Source organism: Arachis duranensis, chromosome 2, assembly GCF_000817695.3.
Source record: "Arachis duranensis cultivar V14167 chromosome 2, aradu.V14167.gnm2.J7QH, whole genome shotgun sequence".
Classification (NCBI taxonomy): Eukaryota; Viridiplantae; Streptophyta; class Magnoliopsida; order Fabales; family Fabaceae; genus Arachis; species Arachis duranensis.
In genome coordinates, this window is record NC_029773.3 from 79,014,239 (window position 1) to 79,040,293 (window position 26,055).

The window sequence follows — 26,055 nt, forward strand, 5'->3', positions numbered from 1 at the left end:
ATATATAACCTTGATACCTCATGAAGCCTTAATCACCACATATATTCTTTTAATATTATCAACCCCATTTAATCCTCATGCATAACCGAATTACTTTGAAAAACAAAAGGGAGGGACTGAATGCTTGCATGAGGAAAATCGTGACCCACACAAAAAATTCCACCTTCGATTTTTTGTGATTCGTAAGTTCAATAAAAAATCTAATTCAGTAAAAATATTTGTATCGTTTTTTTTTTACACATTAATATTAATTTTATTTAGTAAAAACTGACAGTGACGTAGTTTCTCTTTTTCTTAAATTTGGCCAATTAGAGTTCTAAGAGATATAGATAATTTCTGACGTTTTTTCTTCGGCAGCTCGATTAGAAAGCTTCTTTAAAAGTTTTGTTGTTGTGATTTATGCACAGAGGTAGAGTTTGATAACTTTATAATAATTAAATGTGAATTTAATAAATGAATATTGAATTATTATTGTTGTTTGTGATTTGTTAGTTTGACTATGAGAAACAGTTCGACTGTAGTTATTTTAACCGTTTTGGAACTGTTGTAAAGTGGTATTTTAAAAAAATTGATGAAATTTAGTGGTTAAAAGATTAAATTAAAAGTTGAGAAAAATCAGTAACCGAAAGACTCGAAAACAAATTAAAATACAAGTAATATTTTAAAAAGGAAGGGCTAAGAATTTCGTAGATTTTGGGTATAAGAGGAAGATTAATATTTAAACTTTATTTTTTAAAAGGTAACATTGTATTTGTACATAAAAATTGAGGTACAATTTGTAATTATATAAGTTTCTGGGTATTTTGGATAATAAATAAAGTACGGGAGTAAAAATGGGTATTTTATAAAAATTCAGGGTTATTTTTATAAATATGAAAATAAGTTAGGGTATTACATTATGGTATCAGAACAGTTCGTTCTTGTTAGAGCCTTGGAAATGGACTAATTATGCTTCACTGCATACTTTGAGTGTCCGTCATTAGGGGTGGAAACAGGTCAGGCTTTACTCTTAACAGGCCAGGCCTGTAATAGAGTATATTGGCATAAGCCTAACCTGTAGTCTAGTATAGACTTTTTAATGAGTATTGAACCTGGCCTATTGTTAAATCTGGCTTGACCTAAAGCCTGTCAATAGGTCTTGTTTTTAATAATAATTAAATTTAACATATAATTTAATTTTTAAAATTATAGAATAAATAAAAGACTTCATCAATATCAGAAATTGTAACAAACCAACTACACATAACATCAAATAAAAGCTAATAACTACTTAAATAAAAATAAAGTCAAAAGAATGTTGGACAATTAATTGATTAACCCTCCAAATTTGAAAGTGATTTAATCTTCGTGTTCCAACGTCTTAAAAAAAAAAGCAAATATACACATATCACTAAATTTTTAAATAATATAAATATAACAAATACTTTTTTTTATTAGTACAAAAGAGAATGTTCAAAATAAAATTGTGGTAATAATCTTAATATAAATTATATGATACCTCATTTATATATCATGAAATTTTTTTATTATTCTAACTATTCACATCATACCAATATCAATGTTCTCACATTTAAAAAGAGAAATAATTTTTATAACATGGATACTTAGTCAAAAAGAGAAATATTAGAAAGTTGATTTTTATCTTTGGTTTTCTTCAAATCATACTTGTTCCGAAGTTAATCTCCTCCACAAATGAGAGCTTCAATTGACTCTTGATTTAGTCGAGAACGATATTCATCAATAATTTTTCCTTCAGCACTAAATGAAGACTCTTGAACTTCAGGCTATTGTTTTTTCCCCATTTCAAAGCACTACAAGATTTAGAATTGCCTTCCAGAATGTAATTTAAGCACTCTCGTCAAGATAAACTTCTAATTATGATTTTTTTGGATGAATGGCTTCTTTTTTTCGAATCATATTCAACATTTCATCGATTCCACTGATTTTAGAACTAACCACATTAGAAGAAGCAACTAGACCATTAGTGTTAACTCCACTTATTATTGTTTCACCATGACACATTCTAGCATATTCATTATATATTTCTTACAATGTACTCTTCACTTTTCAACATTTTTAGCAGCCACATGCTCAGGTTTGTAAATTAGTGAAAAACAGAATTTAATAACATGTAATTTGCACCTAGGATCCAAAACACAAACTAGATACATTACCATATTGCATTCTCCCCAATATTTGTCAAACTTTTCTTTCATTGAGGTTGTCATCGTAAAGAAATCTCTATCCTCAATAGCATCATCAATTACTTGTTTCACTTTCCAAACTTCAGGAAGGTACAAATTTTCAGTAGGATACTCACTACCAGAAATGACATACATGAGTAGCAAGATTAAAAACTTTTAAAAGTTTGTAAATCTTCTCAACTTTTCTCCAATTCTCTGATGAACTGTAGTGGGGTTCTTTTTTCTTATACACAGGAAACACATATTTAAACTTCAAAGCCACAGATAACATGTTGTAAGTAAAATTCTATCTTGTTTATCATTAAAATTGACATACTTAATACTCTCACGAACTTTGTGAATAATACCTTTAATTTTACCTAGCCCATCTTGTACCAACAAATTCAGAATGTGTGCACAACACCTAACATGAAACAAACTACCACTAACAGGTAATAAGTTGTTATCTAAAATAGTATCCGTAAGAGCCCTTAGACATGAATTATTATAGAAAGCATTATCAAGAGATACTGAGAAGATTTTGTTTTTCAATTCTCCAAGTTTTCAAACACTTGAAAATAGCATCCCGCAATATCGATGCTACGTCTAGGAGTAGGTACCTGAGCAAAACTTAAAACCTTTCTTTGAAGATTCCACCCCGCATCAATAAAGTAACATGTGATAACCATATATTCAACAATTTGATGGCTTGATCTTCACGTGTCAGTTGTCAAACTTGTCTTCCTAACACCTTGTAACAAATCCTTCAATTGTTTCTTTTCTACCTCATATATTATCAAGCAATCACTTCGTGCAATTTTACAGGAAACTTTATGAAATTAAGAATTAGCGTAATGAAAGCCCCACATCCAAACTTCATCCTCAATAATGCTGAAAGGATGCTCACTAACCATAATTGCTGTAGCAATTATTTGTCTCATCTTCTCTTGAGAATATCTTGTACCTGTTGTTACAAAGGGATTAACACTTGAATTGAAAGGTTGAAATAGAATCAATGGTTGCTTCTTTTGTGCAGCAACAGACAATCTCCTTTGTAAGAAACTACTAGAATTTCTTTATAAATATGAAGTAGCTCTTTTTCCAGCGTAAGAAAACATAAATGTGCAATACTTACAAATAGCTTTGGTACCTTTAGAACTTTCAACTTGATCAAAATTGTCCCAAATTGGTGAAGTCTTCCTTTTTTTTTGTACTAACGATTTTATTACTAGCATTTTTATCCGTGACTAGTTGATTTGTAATAGTTGTTGTCTGTGTTTATTGGTGCTAATGTAGTTGTTGGTGTTTGTAATGGTACAATGCCAGTATCTGTTATTGGCATTATTGGTACGGATTAATTTCTTCTCCATTTAAAGAAATAGAATTGGCTAATAGATCACTTGGAATTATAGATTCAACTATTTCTAAAGCCTATTCTAATGCCTAATTAAACAAAAATTAACAGACAACATTATCTTATGATTTTTTTACTTTCATTATACCAATGGCATAAAGTAAGAACCTTTTAATAAAAAAATTGATAAAATTTTATGTTAAAAAAAGTAGAAACAATATCACAACACAAACAAAAAAATTGAACTTAAAAAAAGATCTTTGACAGAATAAAATTCTAATTGATGAAAAAATAATATACATTATAACAACACATATAAAAAATAATAAAATAAAAAATAATGACATGAGAAAGAAGAAGAAGTACGTACAGTCAAAGGAAGAGAAGATGAAGAGGATGGTAGTCTGGTAGAAGAGCGTGTAGAGTGGAGACTGGAAAAGAGAAGAGAAAATGACCATGTGTATGTTTATTTTTTTTATTAATGTGAAAGTTTTTAAAATTATTTTAGTTGATTGACTTTTGATATTCCAACATCAAAGAATAAAGATATTGAGAAAATAAAAATACACATGTATAATTAAAGAGACAAATGGCTTAGTGGATAAAGGTATTTTAATATCATAGAAGACCTAAGTTTAAATCCTTCCAAAAGCATTTTTACTAGTATAATAAAATTTTTAGGAAAATTATTATTCATATATTGTATTATTTTATTTTTGTTATTTAGAAAAAATTTTATTAAAAATATTTTAGGAATAAATAAGTTTAAAAGTGTGAAAGAAATATTTTTATTGAATTTTTTACATAGAAATATGATTAAAAAGAGAAGGTTCAATTATACGGATATATCCAATATCCGATCCGATACTCAAAAGTGCGGATATCATATCTGATCCGATCCGATGGAAATTGTGCGGATCGAATCAAATTTTCGGCCATATCTGATCCGATCTACGTACACCCCTATTTGCAGGCTCAGGCAAAGGAAACAAGAGTCATAAACAATAAAGTAAACAAATACAAGAAATAACAAATAAAGATAAAAGAGACAAGATGCTAGAACAAGAAATAGTAAAGAAAACTAAATCAAAACAACAATTAAAAACTAAATCTAAGAGAAATTAACCTAAATCTAACCTAATTTTAGAGAGAAGAGAGAGCTTCTCTCTCTAGAAATCTAACCTAAAGTTGGTCACGTGCCTCTTATCACGCGTACGCATGGGTCACGCGTACGTATCGCCATGAATCTTCTAAATGCTCATTTCTTCATGAACACTTTACATGCTTTTTTTCTCACTTCTTCCACCCAATCCTTGCCTTATGAACCTGAAATCACTCAACAAACATATTAAGGCATTGAATGAGATTAAAGTGAATTAAAATTAGCTAATTAAAGGCCTAAAAAGTATATTTTTAACCATTAAACACAATTAGGAGAAATTCATGAAATCATGCTATTTTGTTAATAAATGGGAGAAAAGTTAACAAAACTCACAAAATACAATACAAAATAAATCATAAAATTGTGGTTTATCAACCTCCCCACACTTAAACAATAGCATGTCCTCGTGCTAAACCAAGAAAGACAAGAAAGGATGTATGAACATTTATTCAATGCAAACTACCTAAATACATTCTATCTAAATGCAATGCATGCAATTACTTGGTCAAAATAAATCAATTCCCAAAAATACATATATGAACATAAGGGCTAAGGCAATCATAATTAAATCAAGTCCACAATTGAATTGAGTTATTAAAAAGAATTTTAAAATTGCAAGATAGGAAATAATAATAGGTGGAAGCATAGAATTGAGCAATCGAACCCTCACCGGATATGTATCCGCTCTAGTTGCTCAAGTGTATAGGGTTGATTCACTCAATTCTCTTCTAAGCATGCTTTCTAAGATTTGTTTTTTATCTAGCAATTAACAATTATTCAATGCATTCATATAAATATTATGAGGACTTATTCAAAGTTGTAATGAGACTAAGGTCAAGGTAAGATTGTATTTGATCAATTGAGCTTGAAATTTGAATCTTTAATTAACTTAAACTCTCACCTAACACATATAACAACCTATTTAAATATTCTCGGTTTTTATTGGGTTTGGCTTAAGTGACAAATAAAGAATATAATAGCCTAAGGCTGGGCCTATTTTCTATCAGGTCAGGCCAAACATAGGCCAGGTTACAGGTCCCTGGCAGGCCGGCTGGCCTATTTTCACTCCTATCTGTCCTGCAGTAGAACTTGTCCTAATGACAAGGGTTTGAGTTTCAGATGCATGATTGTTTATCGACTATTGTTGTTAGTCGATCGTTGCATTCTTCATGGTATTAGGTCTGGTCAACTTAATACTGATGATTTTTGTATACAAAAACACTAATGGATTATTATAGACGAAATAGAAATAATAGGTTATGCGAATCACGGAATTTGGGAACGTTTCGACGTAAACTCTTTAATTCGTGCTATGTGATTGGTGTCATCTCTTCTTTCATTATTTTCATTGGAATCCTTTGTTTCGGATTCCATCCTTAAAGTCCCTATGTACCTCTGTTTACCTGTACTTCTCTTCGTGGACCCTATTTTCTTTGATTTAAGTTTGAACTTATTTCAATGTAACAATTTTCGATGACGAAAATTTTTATAAGTGGAGTAGGATGTAAGATCCCAAATATTTAAAAATTAAATAATTATTTATTTATGAGTCATTATATTTGTTGAGATTTTATTTTTAAAAAATTATTTTACCAAAAATAATTAAATAAAATTTAAAAACTATTTAACTTTAATTTAATTAGGGTTAAGTATGATTTTGGTCCCTAACATAGAGGCTGAAAATTTATTTCGTCCCTGACCTTTTTTCGCTACAAAATGATCCCAAAGGTTACAATTTGTTTTAAAACCGTTTTTTTTACCAATTTTATTTTTTTATTACTAAATTATCCCTCATTAAAAAATTATAAAATAAAATAAATAAATAAATAAAACTCCACTATCTGTTTTGCCGTTTCTGCTTCTGCTATGGCTTCTGCTTCTGCTTCCGATTTACTTCTGCATCTGCATCTGGATCTGCTTCTTCTTCTACATATGCATCTATATCTGGATCTGCTTCTTGTTATGCTTCTGCTTTGCTTCAACTTTTGATTCTATTTTTTATTTTGATTTTGATTTGTTATTTTTCTGATTTCATTATTTTTGTGTGTTAATTTTGTTGTTGAATTTTATGTTAATTTCTTTATTTGAATGATCTTGAATCTGATTATTGGAATTTGGTGGGAGTAAGGGTGGTGGTGGTGGTTCTATTTTCGGTGGATTTTGGGAAAGAAGGGGAGGAAGGGTATTTTCATCCGAAAGACGATTTTAAAACTAAGTTAAACCTTTGGGACCATTTTATAGTGAAAAAAAGGTTGGAGACAAAATAAATTTTCAGATTTTACATTAGCCACCAAAATTGTATTTAATCCATTTAATTATGACTTATTCTATTAGTTTGAATTATTTATACAAAAGTATTTTGATAAACAAAAATTTAAATTTATTATTATTATTATTATTATTATTATTATTATTATTATTATTATTATTATTATTATTCCATTTAACTTGACACCTCATGAAGCCTTAATCACCACGCATCTTCCTTCAACATTATCAACCCCAGTTAATCCTCATGCATAACCGGAATTACTTTGGAAAAAAAAAAAAAGAGACTGAATGCTTGTATGAGGAAAATCGTGACCCACACCAAAAATTTCGTCTTTCATTTATTGTGATTCGTAATTTTAATAAAAAATTCGATAAAAATATTCGTATTCTCTTTTTTTATATATTGACATTATTTTTATTCGGTAGAAGTTAACATTGACATAGTTTTTCTTCCTCTTAAGTTCTGTCAATTGAAGTTTTAGAAGGCATCAACGATTTTCGACTTTTTTTTCTTTAGCAGCTCGGTTAGAAAGTTTTTCCAAAGATTTCGTTGTTGTGATTTATGTATGAAGATAGGATTTGGTAACTTTATAATAATTAAATGTGAATTTAATAAATAAATGTTGAATTATTATTGTTGCTTGTGATTTGTTGGTTTGGCTATGAGGAACAATTTAGCTGTGGTTGTTTTAATGGTTTTGGCACTGTTGTGAAGTTGTATTTTGAAAAAATTGATGAGATTTAGTGGTTGAAAGATTAAATTAAAGTTGAGAAAAATCAGTAAGTAACTGAAAGACTCGAAAATGGATTAAAATACAAGTAATATTTTGAAAAGGAAGGGTTAAGGGTTTCGGTTTTGGGTATAAGAGGAAGATTAATATTTAAACTTTATTTTTTAAAGGGTGACATTGTATTTGTACATAAAAATCGAGGTACAATTTGTAATTATACCAGTTTTCGGATATTTTGAATAATAAATCAAGTACGGGGTAAAAATGGGTATTTTATAAAAATTCAGGATTATTTTTATAAATATGAAAATAAGTTAGAGTGTTACATTATGATATCAGAGCAGTTTCTTTCTGTTAGAGCCTTGGGAATGGACTAACTATATTTCACTGCATACTCTGAGTGTCTGTCATGCAATAGGACTTGTCATAATGACAAAGGTTTGAGTTTTAGATGCATGACTGTATATTGATTAATGCTGTTAGTCGACCGTTGCATTCTTCATGGTATTAGGTCTGGCCAACTTAATACTGATGACTTTTGTATACGGAAACCTAATGGATTATTATAGACGAAATAGAAATAATAAGTTATGCGAATCACAGAGTTTGAAAACGTTTCGACGTAAACTCTTTATTCGTGCTATGTGACTTGGTGTCATCTCTTCTTTCATTATTTTTATTGGAATCCTTTGTTTCAGATTTTCTCTTTAAAATGTGATTTGACTATTCCTTAACCAAATCTTATTGTCGCTATGTATCTCTGCTTACTTGTACTTCCCTTTATGACCCTGTTTTCTTTGATTTGAGTTTGAACTTATTTTAATGTAATAATTTTCGAGAATGAAAATTTTTATAAGTAGGGTAAGATCCCAAATTTTTAAAAATTAAATAATTAATTATTTATGAGTCATTATATTTGTTGAAATTTTTTTTAAGAAAATTATTTTATTAAAAATATATATATAATCAAAGGTAAAGAAATGAAAACATGGCTTTAATGTATATATGTATAATATAACTTTAACACCTCATGAAACTTTAATCACCACACATCTTCCTTTAACATTATCAACCCCATTTAATCCTCATGCATAACCGAATTACTTTGGAAAAAAAAAAAAAAGACTGAATGCTTGCATGAGAAAAATTGTGACCCACACAAAAAATTTTGTATTCGATTTTTTGTGATCCGTAACTTTAATAAAAAATTTAATCCGATAAAAGTGTTCGTATTTTTTTCCTCTACACGTTGGCATTACTTTTATTCAGTGGAAGCTGACGGCGACGTAGCTCCCCTTCTTCTTGAGTTCGGCCAATTGGAGTTCTAGGTGGCATAGACAATTTCTGATGTTTTTCTCTTCAGTAGCTCGTTCAGAAAATTTTTTCAATTCCGTTGTTGTGATTTATGCACGGAGGTAGGATTTGGTAACTTTATAATAATTAAATGTGAATTTGATAAATAAATGTTGAATTATTATTATTGCTTGTGATTTGTTAGTTTGGCTATAAGGAACCGTTTAACTGTGGTTGTTTTAATGGTTTTGGGAATATTGTGAAGTGGTATTTTGAGGAAATTGATGAGATTTAGTGGTTGAAAGATTAAATTAAAAGTTGAGAAAAATCGGTAACCAAAAGACTCGAAAATAGATTAAAATACAAGTAATATTTTGAAGAGGAAGGGCTAAGGGTTTTGGTTTTGGGTATAAAAGGAAGATTAATATTTAAACTTTATTTTTTAAGGGTAACATTGAATTTGTATATAAAAATCGAGGTACAATTTGTAATTATATAAGTTTTCGAGTATTTTGGATAATAAATAAAGTATGGGAGATAAAAATGGATATTTTATAAAAATTCAGGGTTATTTTTATAAATATAAAAATAAGTTAGAATGTTACATCATGCATATGACGCACAATTAAGTAAACAAATGAAATTTCAGTTTTGTTAAGGATTGCATAGAGAATCAAGGTGTTACAAAGGATAACTCGTTGATATGAACTGCTTTTAGGTATGAGAATGTGGGTAATGAGGCGGTGAAGTTGGATTTTGACAGGACCTAGGACTTTGTGGTTTGGAGTCATACTATCCATGAGAAAAATGTTCTCACAAATGTTAGTCAGTACATCTTTTTGTGATATATCCAGATCATTATTCTATCTTTCAGAGATATAGGCATTGTCACCAACATCATAATAATCTAGGGCATCACCAATAGGTTTTGTTTAAATGTATTTCATGGCCTTTAATATAAGAGTGAACACTTTCTTCATAATAATACATGTCGGCATAAAATTATCTAATTAAATCAGGATAAACTGGTTTTCTAATTTCAAAAATTTTCTCCAATCCAAATAAATAAAATTTTCTTTAAAATCAATCCATTTATCAGTCAGAGCATTCAAATCAGCCACAAATATATAATACAGAGGTCTTTTAAAAACAACAGCTTTATGAAATTCATAGTTCATACTAGATAAAAATCGATGAGGATCATAGTGAAAATGAGAACGACGACTGGAATGTGATCTAAAACCAACAGAATCAAGATTTGTGGGTTCTTTCACAGAGTTGAGAAAAAGTCTTCGTTTACCTTTGGAGGAGTGAGTAAAAGGTGCCGAACGTCCTTGAGGATGAGAAGATGAACGAGGAGGTGGAGACATAGGAGGTTCTTTGTCATTCATGGATCTCTTTCCTTTTGCCCTAGAAGGTCCAGCATCGGTTGGCGTCGAGAATGGACATCAAGAAGTGTTCTTGGCCCTTGCCATTGGTTTGGGGACAGAAGATGCATGTGAGGAAGAATGTGAGTGAATATGAGTATGAGTGTGAGCTTGGCCTTTAGGAAGGAGATTTCGTGGGCGCGATATATTCCTGTGTGTAAATCCCACAAAATTAGTGAATAATTGTAACACCCTACCACACAAAGACTTATGCTTAAGTCATAAAGTTGAGGTGGCAAGGTATTACGACATCTAAAAGTAAAAATATATATATAATAATAATAGTTGAAAGGAATTTATACTGAGGAGTCTTTGAAGAAAAGTTTAAAACAAAATTCGTAACGCTCACGTAAACGAAAAACTTGCATGCGATGAGACGCCTAGCGATGAGACGGAAAACTTACAACAAGGGTAGAGGACCAAGGATGCTAAATAATCAAGCTCCAAGCTCAGCCTACGAAGTTAAGGCTGGCTGAGAGTACTTACATATATACATATAATCCCAATTTCCAAATCCAAAGTTCTCCAAATAAACCCAAGTTCTTCAAAAAAAAAAAAGCCTCTATGAGGCACCCAAGTTATAATACATAAAAGGAGAAGTCTAAGCATAAACATATGCATAACAAAATATAAAAGCCCAAACTCCCGTCTTTGCTGTAAGAGAACTTTAGACGCCTAGCGAGACGCATCTTGACATGCATCTGAAAAATAACAATATTGTGTGGGGTGAGAACCAGGGGTTCTCAGTATGGTTAAGGTGTCCACATATATAATAAATAAGGTCTCGGAAAAGTCAGAGGCAATCCTAGAATGCTGACACTCAGATTATAACACCTAAAGGACTAAAATAGAAACCATGAATCAGGTGGTTCTCTAAGGCTTTCTAAACTTAACTAATTCCTTAAATCTAACTAAAACTTAACTAGAACCCTAAATCTCTCTGCCTTTCCTCCGTTCCTCCATCTTCGGTGAAATTACATAGACAAACAAGCAGACAATGACAAACACAAGTAGATTACAGATACAGCAGATAGCAAATATAGCAAGTAAGCATAGATATTCAAATAGGCAAACCCAAGAAAATACAAACCTAAACAAGTCATATAGATGCATATGACGAATGTCTATCCTACTAGCATTGTGCTCATGTGTCGGTTATATTGCCAGAACCCGACACATCCGATAGCTAACCCGGACATCTGTCTTTAGGTTGCGCATCTCCAAGAGGATCATAAACGAAGGAGAGTGCCTTTCCACATCGAAGGAGTGTGCCTTTCCACCTTCTCCTAGAGGATATACGAAGGAGAATGCATTTCCACATCGAAGGAGCATGCCTTTCCACAGTGCAACCAGAGAAGAATGTGGGGAGAACCATACGAAGGAGAGTGCATTTTCACTTTTTCCACACTCTCATCATGACAAGAGAGGGAACTTCCGTCCTCAACTTGCCATCTGAACACATTTTTAAGTTAACACGGAAGTGGGATCGCACCCAGGCCTTGCCATCTCGACCATTTCGGTCACACACAAATCTCGACCATTCTGGCCACACACAATCATCCCCAATCTCATCATTAACATTCATAAAAATAATTCCTATAACAAACTCAACAAGTTCACAATCAATTCATCACTAACCACTTTTATAACAATTCCAACCAAGTCCTCATTACCAATTACGTCTCAATCTTTCCTTAGTCGTTCCACACCTAGTTACACAATTCAATTCTCATTTCACTATTCATAAATATCACAAACCCTCATATACAAATCATATATAACATGTCAACATATCAACATTCAACAATTCTCATCATTAATCACTAATCATAAACAATTTACATAGTTCAACTTATCCTACGATCAACTAGCCTAAGTTTTCACGCGACATTACATATTATCAACAAGAAACTAAAACCATACCTTGGCCGATTCCTCCCTAAGCCTAGAACACCTCAATTATCCACCATTTCTCAAATTCCAAAGCTCCAACTCCTCACCAATTGAATTTTCATCTCCCAGGTTTTAATTCCAAGCTTCCAATATCCACCAATTTAACTCCAATTCAACAAGATACACGATCTAATTCATACAATATCACAACAATCATCATTAAAATCACTAAATTACCAATTTACAAGGGTTAGGATTTCCTTACCGTTACTCACAAGTCAAATGGACAAAATCCAGTAATTATCTACCGTTAGAGTATCCCTAAACCATCAAAATCACAAAATCTCACAATTTTCAAAACTTAAATCATGAAACTAAAAGAAAAGAACTGGACACAAAATCTTAAATTTCTTACCAACTTGTTCGATGGGTTTGTAGAGAATTTCGAGACGAACGTGTGGCTATTGACGACTCGTCAATCGGAGCTCCGGATTGAAAGTTACGACGAATTGAAATCAAGACAAGGGTTAGGTTTTAGAGTTCATTATTCTTCCCTTCCCCCAATTCAGTTTCTGTGTGTTTCCCATTAAAGAAGAGAAGAGAAGGCTGATCTAATAATACTTAGTGGGTTCTGGTTGGGCCTTGGGCCCAATACAGGCCTGGTTCATTCGGTTTGGTCTATTCGACTCAATTTTGCGCCAAATTCTTTAAAATTAGTGTCAAATTCTTGTTTTAATTAGCTCTTTCACATTAAATTATAAAATTTTATTTTCTAATTTCTTATATTAATAATTAATTTATTGACTAATTATTTACTAATTTCTCAGGTTTTACATCCTACCCCCCCTAACAGAAATTTTCACCCTCGAAAATTCGCTCTCAAATCTTCATATACGCTTTTTCATATTCCACCGACCTCTATTCATCTTACCATTCTTTGACATCAATGTAATATCCTATTCCCAATTCAAGCCTAAGCTAAACCCATTTGTCTCACTCTTAGCTTCGTCTAACTCTCTTAACGAGTACACACTTCCTTATCCTTCAAGGGTTCTCCCTAAATGAAATTAATCTTAATTCTTTCTCAGCTGTCTCAATCATTACACAATTTTCTTAATCTCTTCATATGATTCAATCCATTATAACTTAAACCACACATTCACGCTTTTCACTCCTCGAGCCTATGCCAATCCTCAAATCATTCTCATATCCTAAGACTTCTTCCTCCCATTACTACAACTCTAGAGTCACCAAAAATCATCGCGCTTCCGTAGAGCCATTCTGATTCTAAACCACTAAGAACTTAATCCTTCACTCGCTTCCACCAAACATCTTCTTGTATTCTTTTACCCCTCTAACTAATGCCATTGACTTTTACTCTAGCTGCACGAGTTCTAATCCCTTAGTTCTCTCTACTACGAGGTCCATTACCGCCTCTATCACTATTTCTAGCTTGTTTGTTCCACACTCTCACCCGTAGCTTGCACAGTAGCAGCCTTTTACTTAGTCGTATTACCTCACTCGTATCCACGAGACGCCCTTTGGGTCTTGTCCATACCAAAGAATTGATATTAAGGTGATCAGTCTCAATATATCAAGTCTAGTACTTCAATTTTTCAAAAATATGCTCATAAATATTGATGCTATATATGTCAAGCAGACATCCTAAATAGCATGTACACACACCCAGAGTATGCTCATAAGCACAGTCAATCCATTTCCCAGGCACTACGGAAACGAACTGCTCTGATACCATAATGTAACACCCTACCACACAAAGACTTATGCTTAAGTCATAAAGCTGAGGCGGCAAGGCATTATGACCTCTAAAAGTAAATAAATATATATATATATATATATATTGACGCTCACGTAAATGGTAAACTTGCATGCGATCAGACATAAGATATATATATACAACAAGGGTAGAGGACCAAGGATGCATAATAATCAAGCTCCAAGCTCAGCCTGTGAAGCTAAGGCTGGATTGGAGTACTTACTATATACATATAATCTCAAATCCAAAGTTCTCAAAATAAACCCTAGTTCTCCAAACAAAAGCCTCTATGAGGCACCCAAATATAATACATAAAAGGAGAAGTCTAAGCATAAACATATACATAACAAAATATAAAAGCCCAAACTCCCGTCTTCACTGTAAGAGAACTTCAGATGCCTAGCGAGGTGCATCTCGACCTGCATATGAAAAATAACAATATTATATGGGGTAAGAACCAGGGGTTCTCAGTTTGGTTAAGGTACCCACATATATAATAAATAAGGTCCCAGGAAAGCTAGAGGCAATCCTAGAATACTGACACTCAGATTATAACACCTAAAGGACTAAAACAGAAACCATGAATCAGGGTGGTTCTCTAAGGCTTTCTAAACTTAACCAATTCCTTAAATCTAACTAAAACTTAACTAGAACCCTAAATCTCTCTGCCTTTCCTCCGCTCCTCCATCTTCAGTGAAATTACATAGACAAACAAGCAGACAATGACAAACACAAGTAGATTACAGATATAGCAGGTAGCAAATATAACAAGTAAGCATAGATATTCAAATAGGCAAACCCAAGAAAATACAAACCCAAACAAGTCATATAGATGCATATGATGAATGTCTATCCTACTGGCTGTGAGCTCACGTGTCGGTTATATTGCCAAGACCCGACACATCTGGTAGCTAACCCGGACATCTGTCATTAGGTTGCGCATCTCGAAGATGATCATAAACGAAGGAGAATGCCTTTCCACATCATAGAAGTATGCCTTTCCATCTTCTCCTGGAGGATATACGAAGGAAAATACCTTTCCACATCGAAGGAGCGTGCCTTTCCACCTTGCAACCAGAGAAGAATGTGTGGAAAACAATACGAAAGAGAGTGCCTTTTCACTTTTCCCACACCCTAATCATGACAAGAGAGGAAACTTTCGTCCTCAACTTGCCATCCAAACACATTTTCAAGTTAACACGCAAGTGGAATCACACCTAGGCCTTGCCATCTTGACCATTCCGGCCACAAACAAATCTCAACCATTCTGGCTAAACACAATCATCCCCAATCTCATCATTAACATTCATCAACACAATTCATATAACAATCTCAACAAGTTCACAATCAATTCATCACTAACCACTTTTATAAAAATTCCAACCAATTCCTCATTACCAATTACGTCTCTATCCTTCCTCAATCATTTCACACCTAGTTACACAATTCAATTCTTAATTCACTATTCATAAATATCACAAACCCTCATATACAAATCATATATAACATGTCAACATCAACATTCAACAATTCTCATCATTAATCACTAATCATAAACAATTTACATAGTTCAACTTATCCTACGGTCAACTAGCCTAAGTTTTCACGCGACATTACATATTATCTACGAGAAACCAAAATCATACCTTGGCCGATTCCTCCCTAAGCCTAGAACACCTCAATTATCTACCGTTCCTCAAATTTAAAAGCACCAACTCCTCACCAATTGAAGTTTCAGCTCCCAGGGTTTAATTCTAAGCTTCCAATATCCACCAATTTAACTCCAATTCAACAAAATACACGATCTAATTCATACAATATCACAATAATCATCATTGAGCTCACTAAATCACCAATTTACAATGGTTAGGATTTTCCTACCATTACTCACAAGTCAAATGGACAAAATCCAGTGATTATCTACCGCTAGAGTATCCCTAAACCATCAAAATCACAAAATCTCTCAATTTTCAAAACCTAAATCATGAAACTAAAAGAGAAGAAATGGGCATGAAATCTCCAATTTCTTACCAAATTGTTCAATGGGTTTTATAAAGAATTTCGAGACGTGCATGACTGCTGACGACATGTCAATCGGAGCTCTGGATTGAAAGTCACGACGAATTGAAATTAAGACAAGGATTAGTTTTTTGATTTCATTGTTCTTCCCTTCCCCCAATTTAGTTTTTGCATGTTTCCCATTAAAGAAGGGAAGAGAAGGCTGATCTTATAATACTTAGTGGGTTTTGTTTGGGCCTTGGGCCCAATACGGGCCCAATTCGTTTGGTTTGGTCCGTTCGGCCCAGTCTTGGACTGAATTTTTTAAAATTAATGTCAAAATTCTTGTTTTAATTAGCTCTTTCACATTAAATTATAAAATTTTATTTTCTAATTTCTTAGATTAATAATTAATTTATTGACTAATTATTAACTAATTTCTTAGGTTTAATTAATCAATAAATTATTTTTTAATAAAAGAAATTAGAAATACAAATTTTATAGTTTGATTGGATAGAGCTAACTAAAACAAGAATTTTGACACCAATTTCAAAGAATTCTGAAGATTGAGCTGAACGGGCCAAATTGGTCGAACCAGATCTGAACCAGGCTTGTGGGTCCAACTGACTCATTCTTTCTCTCCCACATAGAAGAAACTGGTGCACGAAATTGTGATCTCAATGGCGCCAACAACTTGGTACGCACAATTGTAATCTCAACTCTTTTTCACAACTTCGCACAACTAACCAGCAAGTGCACTGGGTCGTCCAAGTAATAAACCTTACGTGAGTAAGGGTCGATCCCACGAAGATTGTCGGCTTGAAGCAAGCTATGGTCATCTTGTAAATCTCAGTCAGGCAGATTCAAATGGTTATGAAGTTTTGATAATTAAAATATAAATAAAACATAAAATAAGATAGAGATACTTATATAATTTATTGGTGGGAATTTCAGATAAGTGTATGGAGATGCTTTATCCCCTTTGAATCTCTGCTTTTCTACTGCCTGCATCCAATCCTTCATACTCCTTTCTATGGCAAGCTATATGTTCGGGTATCACCATTGTCAATGGCTACCTCCCGTCCTCTCAGTGAAAATGGTCCAGCTACGGGTTACGTAGGGCTAATCATCTGTCGTTTCTCACTTGTGTTGGAATAGGATCCAGTGATCCTTTTGCGTCTGTCATTACGCCCAAAAATCATGAGTTTGAAGTTCGTCACAGTCATCCCATCCCAGATCCTACTCGGAATACCACAGACAAGGTTTAGACTTTCCGGATCTCAAGAATGCTGCCTATTGGTTCTACTTATACCACGAAGACTCTGATCTCAAGGAATTGAAGGCTCTGTTGTCAGGAGAGGCAATCAAACGCATGGACCAGGAAGCCAAGAGATATGCATTCAAGCTTGTTTTCATGTAGAACAGAAGTGTTTGTCAGGCACGCGTTCATAAGTTGAGAATGGTGATGAGTGTCACATAATCATCACATTCATCATGTTCTTGTGTGCGAATGGATATCTTAGAACAAGAATAAGCATGAATTGAATAGAAAATAGTAGTAATTGCATTAATACTCGAGGAACAATAGAGCTCCACACCTTAATCTATGGTGTGTAAGAACTCCACCGTTGAAAATACATAAGTGAAAATAGTCTAGGCATGGCCGAGTGGCCAGCCTCCATAAAAGTCTAAGATAGCATAAAACTGATCAAAGATCAAAGATGATCAAAAGATGTGGTACAATAGTAAAAAGTTCTCTTTATACTAAACTAGTTACTAGGGTTACAAAATTAAGTAAATGATGCAGAAATCCACTTTTGGGACCACTTGGTGTGTGCTTGGGCTGAGCATTGAAGCTTTCATGTGTAAAGATTTTTCTTGGAGTTAAACGCCAGTTTTTATGCCAGTTTGGGCGTTTAACTGCAGCTTCTATCCTGTTTCTGGCGGTTAACGCCAGAATAGGGCAGGAAGTTGGTGTTTGAACGCCAGTTTGCGTCATCAAAACTCGAGCAAAGTATAGACTATTATATATTGCTGGAAAGCCCAGGATGTCTACTTTCTAACTGAATTAAGAGCTCGCCATTTGGGCTTTTGTAGCTCCAAAAAATCTATTTCGAGTGCAGGGAGGTCAGAATCCAACAGCATTAGCAGTCCTTTTTCAGCCTCTGAATCAGATTTTTGCTCAGGTCCCTCAATTTCAACCAGAAAATACCTGAAATCACAGAAAAACACACAAACTCATAGTAAAGTCCAGAAATGTGAATTTTTCTTAAAAACTAATAAAAATATACTAAAAACTAACTAATTCATACTAAAATCTACCTAAAAACAATGCCAAAAAGCGTATAAATTAACCGCTCATCACAATACCAAACTTAAATTGTTGCTTGTCCCCAAGCAACTGAAAATTAAATAGGATAAAAAGAAGAGAATATATAATGAATCTCACAATATCAGTGAAACTTAGTCCCAATTAGATGAGCGGGGCTAGTAGCTTTTTGCTTCTGAACAGTTTTGACATCTCACTTTATCCTTTGAAATTCAGAATGATTGGTATCTATAGGAACTCAGAATTTTAGATAGTGTTATTGATTCTCCTAGTTCAGTATGTTGATTCTTGAACACAGCTACTGGTGCACGAAATTGTGATCTCTAACAATGGCATTCAACTTGGTATGCGCATCTACTAACTCAGCACTTTCTTCACAACTTCGCATCACTAACCAGCAAGTGTACTAGGTCGTCCAAGTAATAAACCTTATGTGAGTAAGGGTAGATCCCACAGAGATTGTTGGTATGAAGCAAGCTATGGTCATCTTACAAATCTCAGTTAGGCGGATAATGAATGGTTATGGAGGTTTTCGAAAATTATAATAAATAAACAGAAAATAAAGATAGAGTTACTTATGTAAATCATTGGTAGGAATTTTAGATAAGTGTATGGAGATGCTGTGTTCCTTCTGAATCTCTGGTTTCCTGCTGCTTTCATCCAATCCTTCTTACTCCTTTTCATAGCAAGCTGTATAGGGAGGTCAGAATCTAAAAGTATCAGCAGTCCTTTTTCAGCCTGAATCAGATTTTTGCTCAACTTCCTCAATTTCAGTCAGAAAATACCTGAAATCACAGAAAAACACACAAACTCATAGTAAAGTCCAGAAATATGAATTTTGCCTAAAAACTAATAAAATATACTAAAAACTAACTAAAACATACTAAAAACTACATGAAATTACCCCCAAAAAGCGTATAAAATATCCGCTCATCAAACACATGCATGAATTTTTCGAAAATTTTTAGAAAAATTAAAAAGGATGCAATTGACACCAAATTTAAAATTTGACACTAGACTCAAACAAGAAACACAAAATTTTTTGGTTTTTATGATTTTATTAAAAAAAATTTTGAATTTTTTTTTGAAAATTATTTTGGAAAAACGAAAAAAGAAGAAATTTTTTTGAAAGATTTTTGAAAACTTTTTGAAAATAAAATAAAGGTTGAAACAAGAAGAAAATTACCTAATCTAAGCAACAAGGTGTACCGTCAATTGTCCAAACTCGAACAGTCCTTGGCAACGGCGCCAAAAACTTGGTGCACAAAATTGTGATCTCAATGGCGCCAACAACTTGGTACGCACAATTGTAATCTCAACTCTTTTTCACAACTTCGCACAACTAACCAGCAAGTGCACTGAGTCGTCCAAGTAATAAACCTTACGTGAGTAAGGGTCAATCCCACGGAGATTGTCGGCTTGAAGCAAGCTATGGTCATCTTGTAAATCTCAGTCAGGTGGATTCAAATGGTTTTGAAGTTTTGATAATTAAAAGATAAATAAAACATAAAATAAGATAGAGATACTTATGTAATTCATTGGTGGGAATTTCAGATAAGCGTATGGAGATGCTTTATCCCCTTTGAATCTATGCTTTCCTACTGCCTTCATCCAATCCTTCATACTCCTTTCTATGGCAAGCTGTATGTTCGGGTATCACCGTTGCAATGGCTACTTCCCGTATAGGATCTCTCTATCCTTTTGCACACTATCACTGCGTCTAACATTCGCGAGTTTGAAGCTTGTCACAGTCATCCCATCCTAGATCCTACTCGGAATACCACAGACAAGGTTTAGACTTTCCGGATCTCAAAAATGTTGCCTATTAGTTCTACTTATACCACGAAGACTCTAATCTCGAGGAATTGAAGGCTCTGTTGTCAGGAGAGGCAATCAAACGCATGGACCAGGAATCCAAGAGATATGCATTCAAGCTTGTTTTCATGTAGAACAGAAGTGTTTGTCAGGCATGCGTTCATAAGTTGAGAATGGTGACGAGTGTCACATAATCATCACATTCATCATATTCTTGTGTGTGAATGGATATCTTAGAACAAGAATAAGCATGAATTGAATAGAAAACAGTAGTAATTGCATTAATACTCGAGGAATAGCAGAGCTCCACACCTTAATCTATGGTGTGTAAAAACTCCACCGTTAAAAATACATAAGTGAAAATAGTCTAGGCATGGCCGAGTGGCCATCCTCCATAAAAGTCTAAGATAGCATAAAACTGATAAAAGATCAAAGATGATCAAAAGATGTGAGTATAATAGTAAAAAGTTCTATTTATACTAAACTAGTTACTAGGGTTACAGAATTAAGTAAATGATGCAGAAATCCACTTCCGAGCCCACTTGGTGTGTGCTTGGGCTGAGCATTGAAGCTTCCATGTGTAGAGATTTTTCTTGGAGTTAAACGCCAGTTTTTATGCCAGTTTGGGCGTTTAACTGCAGCTTCTATCCTGTTTCTGACGTTTAACGCTAGAATTGGGCAGGAAGTTGGCATTTGAACGCCAGTTTGCGTCATCAAAACTCGAGCAAAGTATGGACTATTATATATTTTTGGAAAGCCCAAGATGTCTACTTTCCAACGCAATTGAGAACGCGCCATTTGGGTTTCTGTAGCTCCAAAAAATCCATTTTGAGTGCAGAGAGGTCAGAGTCCAACAGCATCAGCAGTCCTTTGTTAGCATCTGAATCAGATTTTTGCTCAGGTCCCTCAATTTCAGCCAAAAAATACCTGAAATCATAGAAAAATATACAAACTCATCGTAAAGTCTAGAAATGTGAATTTTGCTTAAAAACTAATAAAAATATACTTAAAACTAACTAATTCATACTAAAATTTACCTAAAAACAATGCCAAAAAGCGTATAAATTATCCGTTCATCAGAAACATAGATGCACAACCAAGGAAGGGAGGAAGAACATTTCCAAGGTTCCAAACCCTTGACATAGATTCAAATTCACGTAATTTTTGATCTGAAGCTCCGATTGTCGTATCGTTTGCGATCACGCGTCTATGACGTCGAGCTCTACAAAGCCCGAAACATTGTGAGGTAAGAAAGCCACATTTTTTCCTCAATTTTTTCAGCTTCAGTTTCAAAATTCATGAATAAAGGTATTGAAAATTGTTAAATTTTGGTATTTAGGTTCGAATTAGTTTGAGAGAAATGCTTAATCTTGCTTCATTGGTACTTTAGTATGGTGAAAATCCTAAAACTCTAGCTAATTCATTGATTTTTATGATTTGGGTATTAAGTTTTGGATGTGTGTGTAAATTGGAGCTTGTACACATTGGTGGCCTTGGAGATTTTGGACCTTTGGGGCTGTGTTTGGTGCTTTGGTGGTGTCTCGAGTTATACGTAAAAATCGGCCAAGGAATGGTTTAGGTTTCTCGTATTTAATATGTAATGTATTGTGAAAACTTAGGCTAGATGACCATAGGATACGAATGAATGTATGAGTATGTTAATTGTTTAGTATCTTTAATAATAGTTGTTGATATGGATTGAGAAATTGTTGGTGTTTATTGATTATGATGGAATTAGAAATGATGAGTGATGGTTTGATGATGATCGGTAAGTTGGTAACAATGAGTATGTATATATGTATGATGGAATGTTGATGGTTGTTGGGATAATTGTGAAGTTTATGTATGATAGTTTGGTGAAAATGAGGAATGGTGGGTGATGGAAGGGTGTGCTATTGTGTTAATGTGATTGGTATGTTGTGGTGCTGAATTGTGGTGAATTATATATGTAAAATTTTAAGGTTTGAGTGGATTGTTAATGAAAATAGAGGTGAGGGATTTTTGTGTAAAAATTATTTTTGGCCAAATTTCGGTGAGCCATAACTTGGCTTCCAGACCCCCAAATTATTTCAAATATATTTTATATGAAAATTGAGTTCGTGAAGTTTATGCCATTCGAAGAACGGAAGAAAAATTATTTAAAACTAAAACGTTATGCGCATCGAAAGTTTGGGATTCAGAATTGAAATTCTGCAGGTTTTCAAACTTAACCAAAATTTTTGATAAAACGTAGGCCCACGCGTACACGTGACCTAGGAGTTCTGCATACGCGAATCTCCTTTATGTGACCATGTGTTTCTGTTTGACATGCACACGTGCGCGTAAAGGGGGATGCGTACACGAAATGGGCCAAAATGCACGCCCACGCGTGACTTTTCAGCAATGCACTCCCACGCGTACGCATGACTCCTGTTTTCAGTAAATGAGTTTTGTGTTTTAAAGCTTAATTTTGGATCCTCTAAACCTCTTTCATTCCTTTGACCCTAGATGTTGTTAGTAAGCCTAGTAATGAGATGAAGCTAGGAATAGGTGGTAACTTGGAGACGAAGAAAGTTTGTGAAGTAATATTTAGGTATGAGGAGGTAGGGTGAATATATATACTACTTGAATTATGAAACTGGCTAAGGAAAGAAATAAATGTTACATCTAAGTACTCTTTTTTGAAAGTGCGATCCGAGAAGATGGTAGAAGGTGAGGATCCCCTTCCTTATTCCTCCTGGTATTATAAAATCACCCCAGCAAGATGGTGGGAGGTTAGGATCCTCTCATTTATTCCTCCTGGGCATATAAAAACGTACCTCCTAGGTAAACACAAGGGTTGTGGTTTTGCTCCACTTGCTCCAGGTTGGTTAGTATAGAGGCTCCCCGGGTAGACGCAAGGGTTGTGGTTTCGCCCCCACTTGCTCCGAATTATGATGAGTTATGTATAAAAGTGTAATTATATGATGAGTAAGTAATGAATGAATGTGAAATGATTATCTGAGATACGAGTTTTCTTGGATAAAGTACCATGGCTTGCCACCACGTGTTCCAGGTTGAGACTCGATACTCTGTTGATCCTACGTCGTAAGAGGTGACCGGGCACTTATAAATTCCCGGGAAGGTTAACCCCATTGAGAAATTATATATATATATATATATATATAAATGAATTATGAATGAGTTGAGAAAAAGCTATGCATAGACTCATGGGGATGCGCGACGGGGGACAATCTAGGGTTTAGCAGCCGGACTTGTCAGGTTGGCTTGACAATCGACAAATGAGACTCATCAGCCATAGGACAGGCATGCATCATGTGCATATTGTTTGCTTGCTTGTTTGTGCATTAATTGGGAATGCCTAAGTGAACTTACTATGTTAATTGTTATATTCGCTAATTGCAGTACTTGTATACTAGCTGTGTTTGCCCTTGCTTGCTGATGTAATATTTTACAACCCACACTACTAACCGGCAAGTGCACCGGGTCGTACCAAGTAATACCTTACATGAGTAAGGGTCAATCCCGCGAGGATTGATGAATCAAGCAACAATAGCGTTTGATAGGATTAGTTAGGCAAGCAGAAAAGAGTGTTTTGGTATTCAAAGAGCATTAAAGATAGACAAGTAAATAAATTATGAATAAAATATTAAGAAGGCAGTTAAAGTTTCAGAGTTATCTATTTTTCTGGATTAACTTTTATTACTAATTATTTTAATCATGTAGGATTTAATTTATGGCAAACTATATGTGACTAGACCTTAATTCCTTAGACCTTTCTAATCTCCTCTAAAATTCATTAACTGCCAATTCATTGGTCAATTAATTCCAATTAGAAGCTACATGATCAAATTCCAGTTTATATGCCACAAAAATTCTAATTACCCAAAAATAAGAGGATTATATGTCACGTATCCTGTTAAATCCAAATAATTAAAATTTAGAAGAATATGTTTTGAAGCTGTTGTTCAAGTAAAGAGCTTTTCTAAGTTTTACAGGAACTCAAATAGAAAGAGGGTCATACTTCTGTTCCACCCAAATTCATAAAATAAAGAGCGAAAACAATTCTTAAATATAAATCCAAAACATAAACTAAAATAGAAAAAGCAATAAAATCAGTCCATACAAATAGACAGAACTCCTAACCTTAACAGTGGAGATTTAGTTGCTCATGGAATGTAGAATGTAAATTTGTATAGAATTCCCTAATGGAATCCCTCTAATGTAATCTCCCTAATAGAAGAGAAGTCTCCACTTTTTATAACTAATCCTAATTAATTTAAAATCTAATTATCTAAAAATAAAAATAATATCTTTTCCTAAAAGATAAGATTTGAATTTATATTTGAATTAATTAACAGATTTTCAGTTGATGGGTGGGGACCACTTGCTTTGTCCATTCTGCAGCTTCTAATCTGTGTTTTCTGGGCTGGAAAGTGAGTCAAAACAGCCCAGAAATCACCCCCAGCGTTTTCTGTATTATTGCAGATCACGTATGTGACGCGTCCGCTTCGTCCACGCGCTCGCGTCATTTGTGCAGATTCCAGTCCACGCGTTCGCGTCAAGCACGCGATCGCGTCATTGCAATTTCTCCATTCCGCGCGGTTGCGTGAGCCATGCGTCCGCGTCGGTCTTCGCTGGTCATCTCTTTGGTTTCTTCTTTTTCTCTGTAGAAACTTCATCAAATCCCTCCGAATGCTACCTAAAATAAATAAAATTGCACAAAACTCAAAATAGCATCCATAGTGGCTAAAATATAATTAATTCTTAATTAAAATCAACAAATTAGATGTAAATTCACTAGGAAAAGATAGACAAGATGCTCACGCATCACTTGCTTGTTTGTGTGTACGGTACCACCGGAGATGGAGGAACGGAGAAAAGACAGAAAGAGTTAGGGCTCTAGCTAAGTTTTAGTTAGATTTGAGGAATTGGTTTAGTTTAGAAAGCCTTAGAGAACTACCCTGATTCATGGTTTCAATTTTAGTTCCTTAAGTTTTATAATCTAAGTGTCAGTGTTCTGGGATTGCCTCTGGCATTTCCAGAGTCTTATATCTTATGTGCGTGGCACTTTTACCATGCTGAGAACCTCCGGTTCTCATCCCATACTATGCTGTTATTTTTCATTTTTCATATGCAGGTCAAGAGGCACCTTGGTAGGCGTTTGGAGTTCTTCGCAGCGAAGTGGGCTTTTGAGATTATACTTTTGTTCTGTTTTGCTTTTATATATATATGTATAGACTCTCCCTATTATATGTACATATATATGACTATTCTCTAGCCAGCCTTAGCTTCGCAGGCTGAGTTTGGAGCTTGACATTTTGTACTTTTGACCCTCTACTCTTGCTTTTAAATATATGTTTTGAACCTTAGTTTTCTTCGTACGCAAGTAATCTCTATTCTGAGTGTTGCACTTTTAATTTTGCGATTTTTTCCTTACCCATTCTTCAAGACTCATAATATACTACATTCTTTTGACTATTATACGTATTTATATTTTGTTTTAGAGGTCGTAGCACCTCGTCACCTCTATTTTACATCATAGGTATAAAGTTCTGTGTGGTAAAGTGTTACACTGTACCTCTCCGAGTTGCAACCTTCTTTCTCATCTTAATGAAACCTAATGAATGCACTTATGGGAGTAGCAGAGGTTGGAGAAGATGAGGGATTTTCATTAACTGCTATAAATACTTTGAAAATTTTAAAAATACAAACTGATTAAATAAAATGAAAAGGTGTTTTAAAGAAAATATGAGTATGCAAGCAAGCAGTTTTGAAAAGATAAGTCTTGTATAAAAATTTGAAAATCTGAATTTGATTTGACTTGAAGAGAAACCTTAAAA